At 38.9% G+C, this 12,766-nt stretch overlaps 1 protein-coding gene and 2 pseudogenes across 2 annotated transcripts in view; 2 read left to right on the top strand and 1 right to left on the bottom strand.

The window, feature by feature from the left end:
- TNRC6B (trinucleotide repeat containing adaptor 6B) overlaps positions 1–12,766 on the bottom strand; it is a 286,705-nt gene that overhangs the window by 250,260 nt on the left and 23,679 nt on the right. The gene's annotated exons all lie outside the window — the stretch shown is intronic.
- The window catches only part of LOC136388401 (small ribosomal subunit protein eS8 pseudogene), a 28,077-nt pseudogene that overhangs the window by 9,393 nt on the left and 5,918 nt on the right, over positions 1–12,766 (top strand).
- LOC136389821 (small nucleolar RNA SNORA5) lies at positions 12,548–12,654 on the top strand (annotated as a pseudogene).

Genomic DNA, 12,766 nt, shown 5'->3' with positions numbered 1-12,766 from the left:
ATCTACAGGACATTTCATCCCAAAGTGACAGAGTATACATTTTTCTCCAGTGTATATGGATCATTCTCAAGAACTGACCATATGCTGGGCCACAAAAACAACATCAGCAAATTCAGAAAAATCAAAGTTGTACCAAGCATATTTTCTGATCATAAAGCCTTGAAACTAGAATTCAACTGCAAAAAAGAGGAAAAAATCCCCACAAAAATGTGGAAACTAAACAACATACTTTTAAAAAATGAATGAGTCAAAGAAGAAATAAGCGCAGAGATCAAAAGATATATACAGACAAATGAAAATGACAATATGACATATCAGAATCTATGGGATTCAGCAAAAGCAGTGATAAGAGGGAAGTTCATATCACTTCAGGCCTATATGAACAAACAAGAGAGAGCCCCAGTGAACCACTTAACTTCACACCTTAAGGCACTAGAAAAAGAAGAACAAAGACAACCCAAAACCAGCCAAAGAAAGGAGATAATAAAAATCAGAGCAGAAATAAATGAAATAGAGAACAGAAAAACTATAGAAAAAATTAATAGAACAAGGAGCTGGTTCTTTGAAAAGATCAACAAAATTGACAAACCCTTGGCAAGACTTACCAAGGAAAAAAGAGAAAGAACTCATATAAACAAAATCCAAAATGAAAGAAGAGAAATCACCATGGACACCATAGATATACAAAGAATTATTGTAGAATACTGTAAAAAACTTTATGCCACTAAGTTCAACAATCTAGAAGAAATGGATAAATTCCTAGAACAATACAACCTTCCTAGACTGAGTCAAGAAGAAGCAGAAAGCCTAAACAGACCAATTAGTAGGGAAGAAATAGAAAAAACTATTAAAAAACTCCCCAAAAATAAAAGGCCCAGACGGTTATACTAGTGAATTCTACCAAACATTCAAAGAAGACTTGGTTCCTATTCTACTGAAAGTCTTCCAAAAAATTGAAGAAGAAGCAATACTTCCAAACACATTTTATGAGGCCAACATAACCCTCATACCGAAACTGGGCAAGGACAGCACAAAAAAAGAAAACTACAGACCAATATCTCTAATGAATACAGATGCTAAAATACTAAACAAAATACTAGCAAATCGAATACAACAACATATTAAAAAAATAATACATCATGATCAAGTGGGATTCATCCCAGAATCTCAAGGATGGTTCAACATACGTAAAACGGTTAACGTAATACACCATATCAACAAAACAAAGAACAAAAACCACATGATCTTATCAATAGATGCAGAAAAGGCATTCGATAAAATACAACACAATTTTATGTTTAAGACTCTCAACAAAATGGGTATAGAAGGAAAAATATCTCAACATGATAAAGGCCATATATGATAAACCATCAGCTAACATCATATTAAATGGCACAAAACTGAAGGCTTTCCCTCTTAAATCAGTAACAAGACAGGGTTGTCCACTCTCTCCACTCTTATTTAATGTGGTGCTAGAGGTTCTAGCCAGAGCAATCAGACAAGACAAAGAAATAAAAGGCATCCATATCGGAAAAGAAGAAGTAAAGGTATCACTTTTTGCAGATGATATGATCCTATACATCGAAAACCCCAAAGAATCTACATAAAGACTACTAGAAACAATAAGCCAATACAGTAAGGTCGCAGGATACAAAATTAACATACAAAAGTCCATAGCCTTTCTATATGCCAACAATGAAACATTTGAGAACGAACTCAAACAAATAATCCCCTTCACGATTGCAATAAAAAAAAAAAAAAACCTAGGAATAAACATAACAAAGAATGTAAAGGACCTATATAATGAAAACTACAAAGCATTGTTAAGGGAAATCGAAAAAGATACAATGAGATGGAAGAATATTCCTTGTTCTTGGATAGGAAGAATAAATATAATCAAGATGGCCATATTACCCAAAGCAATATACAAATTTAATGCAATTCCCATCAAAATTCCAATGAGGCCCTGGCCGGTTGGCTCAGCGGTAGAGCGTCGGCTTGGCGTGCAGGGGACCCGGGTTCGATTCCCAGCCAGGGCACACAGGAGAAGCGCCCATTTGCTTCTCCACCCCCACCCCCTCCTTCCTCTCTGTCTCTATCTTCCCCTCCCGCAGCCAAGGCTCCATTGGAGCAAAGATGGCCCGGGCGCTGGGGATGGCTCCTTGGCCTCTGCCCCAAGCGCTAGAGTGGCTCTGGTCGCGGCAGAGCAACGCCCCGGAGGGGCAGAGCGTCGCCCCTGGTGGGCGTGCCGGGTGGATCCCGGTCAGGCGCATGCGGGAGTCTGTCTGACTGTCTCTCCCCGTTTCCAGCTTCAGAAAAAAAAAAAAAAAATTCCAATGACATTTTTTAAAGAAATGGAACAAAAAATCATCAGATTTATATGGAACTATAAAAATCTCCGAATAGCCAAAGCAATTCTAAAGAAAAAGAATGAAGCTGGGGGCATTACAATACCTGACTTCAAACTATATTATAGAGCCATGACAATCAAAACAGCATGGTACTGGTAGAAAAATAGACACTCAGACCAATGGAAGAGAATAGAAAACCCAGAAATAAAACCACATATATATGGTCAAATAATTTTTGATAAAGGGGCCAACAACACACAATGGAGAAAAGAAAGCCTCTTCAACAAATGGTGCTGGGAAAACTGGAAAGCCACATGCAAAAGAATGAAACTCGACTACAGTTTGTCCCCTTGTACTAAAATTAATTCAAAATGGATCAAAGACCTAAATATAAGATCTGAAACAATAAAGTACATAGTAGAAGACATAGGTTCTAAACTCATGGACCTTGATGTTATTATTTTTGGACCTTGGTTTTAAAGAGCATTTTATGAATTTGACTTCAAAGGCAAGGGAAGTGAAGGCAAAAATAAATGAATGGGACTACATCAGACTAAGAAGTTTTTGCTCAGCAAGAGAAACTGACAACAAAATAAACAGCCAACTAAATGGGAAATGATATTTTGAAACAACAGCTCAGATAAGGGCCTAATATCCAAAATATACAAAGAACTCATAAAACTCAACAACAAACAATCCAATAAAAAATGGGAAGAGGACATGAACAGACACTTCTCCCAGGAAGAAATACAAATGGCCAACAGATATATGAAAAGATGCTCATCTTCATTAGTTATTAGAGAAATGCAAATCAAAACTGCAATGAGATACCACCTCACACCTGTTAGATTAGCTATTATTAACAAGACAGGTAATAGCAAATGTTGGAGAGGCTGTGGAGAAAAAGGAACCCTTATTCACTGTTGGTGGGAATGTAAAGTAGTACAACCATTATGGAAGAAAGCATGGTGTTTCCTCAAAAAACTGAAAATAGAACTACCTTATGACCCAGCAATCCCTCTGCTGGGTATATACCCCAAAAACTCAGAAACATTGATACGTAAAGACACATGCAGCCCCATGTTCATTGCAGCATTGTTCACAGTGGCCAAGACATGGAAACAACCAAAAAGCCCTTCAGTAGAAGACTGGATAAAGAAGATGTGGCACATATACACTATGGAATACTACTCAGCCATAAGAAATGATGACATCGGATCATTTACAACAAAATGGTGGGATCTTGGTAACATTATATGGAGTGAAATAAGTAAATCAGAAAAAAACAAGAACTGCATTATTCCATACGTAGGTGGGACATAAAAACAAGACTAAGAGACATTGACAAGAGTGTGGTGGTTATGGGGGGGGAGGGGGGGAGGGGCACAAAGAAAACTAGATAGAAGGTGACGGAGGACAATCTGACTCTGGGTGATGGGTATGCAACATAATTGATCAACAAGATAACCTGGACATGTTTTCTTTGAACATATGTACCTTGATTTATTGATGTCACCCTAGTAAAATTAATTAAAAAAAAAAAAAGAAAACAGTGTATGTAATATACATTATGATGGATAAGTAAAGGTATTAGTGACGCAGCCTAATTGAACTATTACTTCTCTCTATCTGGATACCTTGTATCCCCATTTATAATTTAGCTGAGAAACACACCTAGCTTTGAGCAGTGGAAAATCAGAAAACAGTTGTTGTAATAGGTACATATAAGATAGTTTCTGCCTGACCAGATGGTGGAACAGTAGTTAAGAGTATCAACCTGGGACGCTGTGGACCCAGATTTAAAATTCTGGGGTTGCCAGCTTGAGTATGGGGTCACTGGCTTGAGAATGGAATCAAAGACATGACCCCAGGGTCACTGGCTTGAGCAAGGGGCCGCTGGCTCAGCTAGAGCCCCCCAACCAAGGCACATATGAGAAGCAATCAATGAACAACTAAAGTGTTGCAACTACAAGTTGATGCTTCTCATCTCTCTCCCTTCCTGTCTCTGTCTAGCTTGCTATAAAAAAAATTTTTTTAAAGGTTCTGAAGAATGAGTTTAACCCTTTAAATGTAAAAACGTTTTTTAAGTGCCTTTAACACCCAATTACTATACTGGGATCCAGTGATGCAAAACAACTAAGACTCCTACAGAGCCTTAGTGTCTAATCAGAAAGAGGCAGACAATGAAATAGAAAAACCACAACACAAGTTAAATGCTACTATCACAGTGCTGCTGTGTTTAAACAAAGTGGTCCGGGAGCACTAAGAATATATTTTAAAAATCAATTGTAAAAGTAGAAGAAGGAGTTATACTTGGGTTGATGATAATACATATGAAAGAGGTTTTAGTGAAGTAGGATTTTAATGTGTATCAGCAATATGAAGGAGTTCCTTCAAACAGCTAAATTATAAATGGGGATACAAGGTATCCAGATAGAGAGAAGTAATAGTTCAATTATAATTCTGTATTGGGGCAACCACAGCTAATATCACATTCACTTCTGAGAACTCTAGGTTTTTAACCAACTTTACTGAAATATGTCATAATAAAGTGTACCTACTTGGGTGTACAGTTTGATAAAATTTCACAAGTTTATATACCCACATACCAACTACCACAACAATATAGAAAACTTACATCATTCCAAAAATTTCCTTTTGCTCCATTCCAATCACCCTCACCTCACCAACAGCCAGCCCCAAACAACCACCGATTTGCCTTCTGTCACTATAGATCAGGGGTTGGGAATCTATGGCTCGTGAGCCAGATGTGGCTCTTTTGATGGCTGCATCTGGCTCGCAGACAAATATTTAATAAAAAAAATAAATAACGTTAAAAATATAAAACATTCTCATGTATTACAATCCATTCATTTCCTACTGCTCATGTTCATGGTTGCAGGTGGCTGGAGCCAATCACAGCTATCCTCCGGGACAACACCAAATTTTTATTGGATAATGCTTACTTAACATACATGGGTCCTTGAATGGCTCTCTCGGAATTACATTTTAAAATATGTGGCATTCATGGCTCTCTCAGCCAAACAGGTTCCCGACCCCTGCTATAGATAGTTGTTTTTTTTTTAGTCTTATAAAAATGGAATCATACAGTATGCACTTTCTTTGCTTCTATTGGTTTCTTTCACTCAGCACGTTTCTGATTCAGCCATATTGTTGAATCAGTAGGCAATTCCTTCTATGGTCTTAGGACTGTATTTATAAGACTATAGATAAACTGAAATAAAGAGAAAAGAAACTAAGCCATGATGTAAATAGAAGCTAGGTTCTATAAGAAGCCATAGGGGGAGTGGGGTGGGGGGAGTCTGGTTAATACTGAAAGGGAGGGCATATGAAGCACTTCCATGTGGCGAACAGCCTTATTCTGGCTTATTCCAGAAGGCAAGAACAAAACTAATGGTGCACACAGAGGCAATCAAGGTATTTAAATGCAAGTAGCATGGCTGATAAGGATGCTGTTGAAGAGATTCCAACTTTAGCAAGAGTCTGGATTTGATATCTTTGGTGTTTTTCCCTACCCTGAAAGCCTATGATTCTATAGTGAGAAACATGAGTATGCTATTCTTATGAGTGAGAAACATAGTATGCTATTTTTAATCACTAATATCTTAGCATAAATTTACCAAATTATTCTGTCAGTCTTTGAGGTAGTATAGTGTATAGCTTTAAATGTTGTGGGATTGAGAAGGGGTAGAAAGAGGGAGAAAGTCTTTAACATATAATAGCTCTAACTCTAAGTAAGTCTCTATTAGACAATTACTTATTGTGTGTCCAGGACCTAACCTCTCAAGTCCATAATTACTTCATTTGAAAACTGAAATTATGAATAATATACCTATCCCTCAAACCAAAAGCTGAATAAATCTTGCTGTTAGCAAGACCCTGAGGGCATAATATAGAAAATGTATGAGTTTTGATAGTTAAGGGGACCTAGAAAAATCCAAGGTATTAAGTGCATGGTGTAGAGTAGAGGTGGTAGACTATGACCTCTACTCAAATTCTACCATAGTTTGCTTTGACATGGTCTGCTAGGTAGGGGTGGTTTTTATATTTTTAAAAGGCTATAAAAGAAAACAAAGAATATGGAATCCAGAAATCCTAAAGTATTTACTATCTGGACCTTTATAGAGAAAGTTTGCCAACCCCAGGTCTAGAGCAGACAGGGCTTAATGTGACTACTGGTGTTACATGGCTTCAAAGAGACAAACAGAAATACTGCCCATCTAGGAAAAGGAAGAACTCCTTTAACATCTCTGGGCTTGCCTGACCAGGTGTTGGCACAGTAGATAGAGCATCAGACTGGGTCACAGAAAACCCAGGATTGAAACCCCGAGGTCGCCAGCTTGAGCATGGGCTCACCAGCTTGAGCGCGGGGTCGCTGGCTTGAAGCCCAAAGTCGCTGGCTTAAGTAAGAGGTCACTCGCTCTGCTGTAGCCCCCTGGTCAAGGCACATACAAGAAAGCAATCAATGAACAACTAAGGCGCCACAACGAAGAATTGATGCTTCTCATCTCTCTCCCTTACTGCCTGTCTGTCCCTATCTGTCCCTCTCTCTGTCTCTCCCTCTGTCTCTGTCACCAAAAAGAAAAAAGAAAAAAGAAAAAAATCTCTACTTTGGTTTCCTTATCTGAAAATTGAAGATAAAAATAGTACCTCTCAACTACTTCAGGTCATGATAAAACAACCAGCACCAGATTTGCCTTCCCTAGAAAATTGGGCAAAATACGGACTGTTATGAACAAGATAGGTTCTGTAGGTTTAAAAATGTTTAAGTATTTTAAGTATTTACTGTATATGCATAGTAAGGTAAAAATAAATACTGTGTAAAGACAAACATCTGTCTAAGTTGCATTTAACAGGTAAATGTACCTGTTCCAACTTACACACAAATTAAACAAGAATAAACCTACAGAACCTATATTGTTTGTAACCTGGAGACTGCCTGTATATGAAACTGCTTCAGACCCTGAACAGCAGCACTGTGATCTCATAGAAGGGAACCAAACAGATGCATCCTCTGAAGGCACTGGCTTTCTGCCTGGACACACCTTCCAGACTGTGACACTGAAAGAAAGAATGTAAGTAGAGCCCAGTGAGCTAAACAGGTTGAAGTGTCCGAGTTCAGGGATTGGGAAGACTGAGATGACAAAAATTTGCATGGCAGAGTACCAGCTACACATATAGAAATAGCTCCAATTATCTGTATAGGGATCTCCTTGAGTGTTCGGCTGAACACCAGTCTGTAAGGTGAAATTCTAAAAGTCTGGGCAAACTATTGGAGGGGGGAAAAAAACAACAACAGTTAGGAAGCTTAAAACTGAACAATTCCCAATTAACCAATGAATGCATAAATAAGTGGAACAACAGATCAAAGTTTCTCTTTCTGTTTCTCTCTCTTTCTCTTCCTCTCTCTAAAGTCAATTAAAAAAAAAAAAAAAGAATTACAAAGTCTTGGCCAGATTACTCGACTGTGAGCATCACCTTGAAATACAGAGGTTGCTGCTTTGATCCCCAGTCAGGGCACATGCAGGAGCAGATTGATGTTCTTGTCTCTCCCTCTCCCTTCCCTCTCGCTAAAAAACAATCAATTGACAACTGAACAGTTCCCAAAATTGATACCCAGATGGGAGACACTGAGTTCCAACCAGAATGGAGAGACTTCAATGAATAAAACTCCAAGCATTAAACAGAGACTCTAGACGGGTCAGGCCTTAGTAAGGGACTAAATCTAGAAGCCTAGAATAGGCCCTGGTCGGTTGGCTCAGCGGTAGAGCGTCGGCTTGGCGTGCAGGGGACCCGGGTTCAATTCCCGGCCAGGGCACATAGGAGAAGCGCCCATTTGCTTCTCCACCCCCCACCTCCTTCCTCTCTGTCTCTCTCTTCCCCTCCCGCAGCCAAGGCTCCATTGGAGCAAAGATGGCCCGGGCGCTGGGGATGGCTCCTTGGCCTCTGCCCCAGGCACTAGAGTGGCTCTGGTCGCGGCAGAGCAACGCCCTGGAGGGGCAGAGCATCGCCCCCTGGTGGGCAGAGCGTCGCCCCTGCTGGGCGTGCCGGGTGGATCCCAGTCGGGCGCATGCGGGAGTCTGTCTGACTGTCTCTCCCCGTTTCCAGGTTCAGAAAAATACAAAAACAAAAACAAAAACAAAAAAAAACCTAGAATAAAGGCAACTCTAGATCCATTCTAAGAATTTAAAAAATAGCCTAGAAAGAATCAGTCTGACACACAAGCGAACTGCTTGCCAAAACAAAACTTAAACTTTTTTAAAGAAAGACAACAAAATCAAGATATTTTATGCTGTAACATAATAATATACAGCGTCTAATAAAAAATTACTAGACATGCAAAGAAGCAGGAAAATGTGATCCATAATTGGGAGGGGAAAAAAATCAGTCAACAGAAATGGACTCACAAATGACAAAAATGATGGAATTAGCAGAGAAGTGTTTTAAAACAATTATAATGTGGTCAAGAATTTAAAGAAAAGCATCAATAAAATGAGAAAAGAAATAGGAGATATGAAAATAATCAAATACAACTTCTAAAGATGAAAAATACAATTAACTGAAATGAAAAATTCACAGATTAAACTTAAGAGAAATAAAGGGCATAGCAGTGGGTTGCTCAGTTGGTTGTAGCATCATCTTGATATATCCAAGTTGTGGTTTGATCCCCAATAGGGACACATGCAACAGTCAACCAGTGAATACATGGATGGTTGAAGCAACAAATCAACGTTTCTCTCTCTTTCTCTTCCTTCCTCTCTAAAAATAATCAATAAAAAAATTTTTTTTAAAGAATCACAAAAGACATAACAGGAAAAACGACTTATCAACTAAAAAAATTAAAGCTTCAGAGATTGTAGGACAGTATCAACCTTAGTCTAAATGTGCAATTTGAGACCCAAAGGGGAAAAGAGAAAAATTATTTTTATTTTTTTTAAATGTTTATTTTATTGGTTAGAGAGAAAGGAAGGGAGAGAGAGACAGGAACATCAAACCATTCCTGCACATGCTCTGAGCAGGGAATGGAACCAGTAACCTCTGCACTTCAGGACGATGCTCCAACCAACTGAGCCATCTGGCCAGGGTGAAAAAAAAATTATTTTTAAAACAATGGCTAAATCGTTCCCAAATTCATTGAAATTTCTAAGCCCTCAGCTCTAAGAACCCCCAAATCACACCAAGACACACTGTTATCATCAAATTGCTGAAACTAGCAAGAGAAAATCTTTTTATTTTCCTTCTTTTCCAAGTGAGTGGAGGGGAGATAGAGAGATAGACTCCTGCATGTTCTCTGGCCAGGATCCACCTAGCAACCCACATCTTGGGCCAATGCTCTGCTCATGTTGGGCCATGCTCCCAACAGAGCTATTTTTAGCACCTGAGGCAGAGGCTCCAGGGAGCCAGCCTCAGCACCCGGGGCCGATGTACTTGAACCAATAGAGCCATGGCTGTGGGCGGAGAAGAGAGAGAGAGAGAGAGAAGGGGAAGAGGTAGAGGGGGTGGAGAAGCAGATGGTTGCTTCTCCTGTGTGCCCTGACCAGGAATTGAACCTGAGCAAGAGAAAATCTTATAAAGCAACCAGAGATAAAAGGCACATTACACACAGGTGAATAAAGCTAAAAATGCCATCTAACTTCCCATTAAAAATAATACAAGATAGATGACAAGACAGGCATCTCAAAGGGCTGAAGAACAGAAACTGTACATCTAAAATCTGACAGTGCTCTTGGCCAGATAGTTTGGTTGATTAGAGAGCCATCCCAAAGCACAGAGGTTGCCAGTTCAATTCCTGGTCAGGGCACATACAGGAACAGTACTCTCTCTCTCTCTCCCTCCTCTCTCACTAAGATCAATAAATAAAAATTTTTTAAATAATCTGACAGCTGGAAAAAAGTAGTGTTAAAAAATGAAGACAAAATAAAGACATTTTTCAACAAACAAAAGATGAGAGAATTCATTGCCAGAACCTCTTTTCTACAAGAAATGTTGGAGGTTTTCAGGCTATAGAAACATGATACAGATGGGAACTCAGATCTCAAAAAAGGAATAAAGAGCACTGGAAGTGGCAAATACGTGTGTAAAAGACATTTCTTTTTTAGATTTTTAAATTTCTAAAATAAAATATAGTAACAATGAACTGTGGGATTTAGAATATATGTAGAAAATAAAAAGTATGACAATAGCCTTAATAGTTTAGAAAGTTTTTACACTAAAAAGTGGCACATTATTTTAAAGCAGACAGTATTAAAGGTACATATTGTAAAGCCTAGAGCAACTACTATAAAATAAAACCAAGATTTACAGCTAATAGGCCAACAGAGAAAATGAAATAGTAAAAACAAGTAATAAAAAAGAAGCCAGGAAAAGAGAAAAGAATAAGCAGAAAACAGATGGGATAAATAGAAAACAAAGAGCAAAATGGCAGATGTAGAGCCAACCATATTGAAAATGACATAAATGTGAATGGTCCTAACACTTCAATTAAAAAAAGCAAAGACTGAAATTAGATTTAATAACAAAACAGAAGACCCAATTATATGCTAAAAAAGACACAGACTAGGTTAGAAGTTAAAAGATATACCATGCAAACACTAATCATAAGAAAGCTGGTGTAAACATGCTAATATCACACACAATGCAGAATTCAGGACAAGGACTATTATCAGAGATAAAAGAAGATACTGTATAATTAATTATAAAGGCTTGATTCATCAAGAGGACATAATCCTAACTGTGTATATACCTAATTATTGTACAAAGGTTCAAAATACATGAAGTAAAAATGAACATAACTCGTCCCGGCTGGTGGCTCAGTGGATAGAGCTTTGGCCCGGCATATGGACATCCTGAGTTCGATTCCTGGTCAGGGCACACAGGAGAAGCAACCATCTGCTCCCCCCCCATACTTCTTCCTCTTCCCCTCCTGCTGCCAGTGGCTTGATTGGTTCCAGTGTGACCCTGGGTATTGAGGATAGCTCCCTTGAAGCGCATCAACCTCACGCACTAAAAACAGCTCGGTGCTCAAGCACTGGCCCCAGGTGGAGCTGCCAGTGGATCCCAGTTAGGGCAATTGTGGGAGTCTGCCTCACTATCCCCTCTCCTCTCACCTAAAAAAAGAAAAAGAAATCTCTAGCTCTCCACTATAAAACCAGTTCTTGACATAGTACTCTACTTGTGTTTCTTGAACTAAACAATAAAACATATGAAATAAAAATTTACACTTTCCCCAAAAGGACATTCACATTTAGATACATTGTGTTCTTATATTTATCATGGGTTTAAGAATATAAACAATTGCAATAACATTCATGGGATATCACTGGGACTCGCATCTATTGTACATTCCATTGCCTATATGCTTACCTTGAGAACTACTGACTTAGAGAATGAGCCATACCCCATTTCCTTGAAAGTAAATACTGTACTCCTTAAAAGTTAGTGCACACTGACCTGACTGGAGGTGGCACTGTGGACAAAGCATAGACCTGGGATGCTGAGATCCCAAGTTCAAAATCCCAAGGTTGCCAGCTTGAGCACGGGCTCATCCGGCTTGAGCGTGGGATCATTGACATGATCCTATGGTCGCTGACTTGAGCTCAAAGGCCGCTGGTTTGAGCCCAAAGTTCGCTGGTTTGAGCCCAGGGTCACTGGCTTGAGCAATGGGTCACTGGCTTGGCTGGAGTCCCCTGATCAAGGCATGTATGAGAAGCAATCAATGAACAACTAAAGTGATGTAACTACGAGTTGATGCTTCTCATCTTTCTCCCTGTCTTTTTCTCTCACTCTCTGTAAAAAAAAGCAAGTGCACACACTCTTAATTATTATGTGCAGTTTTTGAAATTATTTTGCTAAATAAATCAATAGGTCATTGTATTTCTACTTCTCTGTGTGGATAATACTCAAGACACTCAATATGGAACAATTAATATTTGAAAAATGGTTATTTTAACATCTCAAAACTATGCAGTTTGAACAAACAGCTTTAGAAATAAAATTTATAACGTGCCAGCTAAAACAGAAAAGGTCATCTCCAAAGTTTAACATACAATGAACACAAAAGCAGTCCAAGTGGGGTTATAATGCTTAATCAGAATTCCTTAAACTGTCCCCTATAATGTCTGAACTTAAAAAAAAAAAAGCAAAAAAGGAGCCAAACCCCTAAGAGTTAATAAACAAGTGGTCAAAGCTCAGTGGGCCAGATGGCTGCTACAGCAAGCTCCACCGCTCATGGGCTCTGGGTTCCTGCCCTGGGACCTGGGGATAAGTTTAGCTGTGGACATGGAAAAAGAAAAAAGAAAAAAAAAAAAGCTCAGTGGGTAAGAAAAGTCGCAGGACAGGAGAAAGCTTCTACTTTTTATTTATGCTTCTGTATCCTTTGGATTTTTATTGTAAGT

This window comes from Saccopteryx leptura, chromosome 1 (genome assembly GCF_036850995.1).
Source record: "Saccopteryx leptura isolate mSacLep1 chromosome 1, mSacLep1_pri_phased_curated, whole genome shotgun sequence".
Taxonomy (NCBI): domain Eukaryota; kingdom Metazoa; phylum Chordata; class Mammalia; order Chiroptera; family Emballonuridae; genus Saccopteryx; species Saccopteryx leptura.
This window is presented reverse-complemented; position numbering and strand designations above follow the sequence as displayed.